Genomic DNA, 2644 nt, shown 5'->3' with positions numbered 1-2644 from the left:
TGTCTGCAGGATGCAGCGGTCAGGTGACTGTGACTCAACCTCCAGTAGTGACATCTACTCCTGGATCCACTGTCACTCTGACGTGTAAAAACAGTAAAAATGTTGCATATTGTTCTGATAGTGATAACCAGTGTATGTCCTGGTATCAACATAAATCTGGACAGACTCCAAAGCTTCTAATAAAACAGGGGAACAAAATTCAGTCAGGAACACCATCTCGATTTAGTGGCAGTGGAAGCAGCTCTGACTTCTCTATGACCATCAGTGGAGTTCAGGGTGAAGATGCAGCAGTTTATTACTGCATGAGTATCCATGTGATAAACAGTGCTAATGTGTTCACACAGTGATTTGTAGTCGTACAAAAACCTCCCTCAGTCAGACTGCAGAGAAACTGAGCTGTTACAGCAGGAACTGACTGCAGCTGCTGAACAGGAAGAGACTCTGACACAGACCACAGAGCTGACAGTAACCTCACCAAGCACTAAACACAGAATTAAATTGAGATATTACATGTCTATTGTGGTATTTTGAAAAAAGGATTTTAAAATGATCTGCTGTAATCAAATCATTTTCTGTTACATCACATTACTTGACTGTATTTACATCAATAGTTTTGCTGTTTCTATAAACAGCTGAATAAATAAATCTTTACATTTATATTCATATTAAGCTTCTTGATGATGATGAAAAGATATTTTCTGCCAAAAAGATCCCATCTTTACCAAAAAATATCTTTTGATACCCTTTTAAAGCTTTTGGGAAAATATTCTGTTGACTAATGAGACAAAAGTTGAACTTTTAGCCAGTTTGCATGGCAGTAAAACCAAAACAGCATTTCATCAAAAGCACCATACCAATAGTCAAATACAATGGTGGTAGTGTGATGGTCTACTTTGCTGGTTTGCTGCTTCAGGATCTGGATTAAATGCCATTGTTGATGATTTCTGCTCTCTGCAAGGAAATCCTGAAGAAGAATGCCCAGCCATTAGTCTGTGCCCAACAGCTCAAGAGCATTCAGATTATGCAACAGGACAATGATCCTAAACACTCCAGCAAGTCCACCTCTGAACAGTGCAGCTGCAGTGATGCTGAATTAAAACAAATTGCATGTTTTGGTTACATCTGTCAATTTGTCCTGGAGAGACTCCGCCCTTTTCCCGTTTTACTAATTTGACACACCTGAGAGGAAGGAGCTGGCGGTGATTTACAGAGAGTGCTGGATGCGTGGGCGGTGAACGAGGAGACGATGCCAGCGAGCAGGGATCGGAGCGAGCGGTCCGGCGGCTGGAGGAACTAGAGGCGACGAGACAGTGCTCTACCTTCGGCGGCGAGACGGGCCGGTGCCGATTGGCGCGTTACAAGGAAGCGGCGGGCAGAGTTGAGAGCTCTGCCCACCCGGGGTCCCTGACTTATCCCACTCTGATGAACGGTAGCCGCTAAAAGAGTAGTGACTGTTGCTGCCCCTTTCTTTCCAGCGCCCCGGAGCGGAGAACACGGACAGGAAGGCGAGGACGCCGCCGGGTTTCCCCCTTGCACACTGCTTGCCTGGATTTTTAATTTTTAGTGACTTTTATACCGTGGCGGACGCCACTGGGTTTTTAATGTTGTGTTTCATTAATGTTCATTGTGTTGTTCCCTGGCCAGGATTGTTTTAATTCATTTTACATTTTTAACTGTTTAAATATAATAAATTATATTTTAGTCATACAGTTTTCAATTCTGTGCATTCCCTTGGCTGCTCCACTGCTCCTTCTGTTTTTGGGGATGGTTTCCCTCCTGTAGTACACCTGTGTTAATTCACAATCTCCTTCACCTCAGTTACATAAGCACACTCACATTCAGCTATTGAGCTATTGAGCCCTGACAAGTCCAGTTCCTGCTGACCAAAGACATCCCCACAGCATGATGCTGCCACCACCATGCTTGACTGTAGGAATGGCATTGGTCAGATGGTGAGTTGTGCCAAATTTCCTCCACATATGATGTGTTTTGACCTTTGAAGAAGAACTGACCACAAATGGCGTTCACTGTAACTCAGTGCAGACAATAAACATAAGTGTGAACCAGGGGAAAAAACAACAATGAAAACATGACAAAACATACAAAATATGAAATAACCACAAAAATCCCACAATTAAAAACAAATAACCAAAAAACCAAAGTATCAAAACGAACAATAAAGAAATACATTGAATGCAAAAGGCACAAAATGTTTTTGTTTTTGTCTTTGTTTCTATACAGTACAGTAGCATTATACTGTTGATCCCATTTGTCAGTAACATTATACTGTATTGGAGCAACAATAACCCACACAATTTCCCTAGGGATTAATAAAGTATTCTGATTCTGATTTAAACAGAATTTTTTTTTTTTTTTAATTACCCTTGACCAAAAGGAGACAACGGAGCCCTGCATCGATGTCCAGTCTGCTTTTTGGATCTATGAATCATTCAATTTTATTTGTGTTCTCTTGTTTTGACATTAGAGGGCACTATTTTGGGTGATCGTGGCTCAAGAGTTTGCATTTCGTCTTGTGATCTGAAGGTTGCCGCTTCGAGCCCTGGCTTGGACAGTCTCGGTCGTTGTGTCCTTTGGCAAGACACTTCACTTACCGCCTACTGGTGATGGCCAGAGGGGACGATGG

This window comes from Pundamilia nyererei, unplaced genomic scaffold (genome assembly GCF_000239375.1).
Source record: "Pundamilia nyererei isolate P.nyererei 1_Seehausen unplaced genomic scaffold, PunNye1.0 scaffold01096, whole genome shotgun sequence".
Classification (NCBI taxonomy): Eukaryota; Metazoa; Chordata; class Actinopteri; order Cichliformes; family Cichlidae; genus Pundamilia; species Pundamilia nyererei.
Note: the sequence above shows the minus strand (reverse complement) of the source record.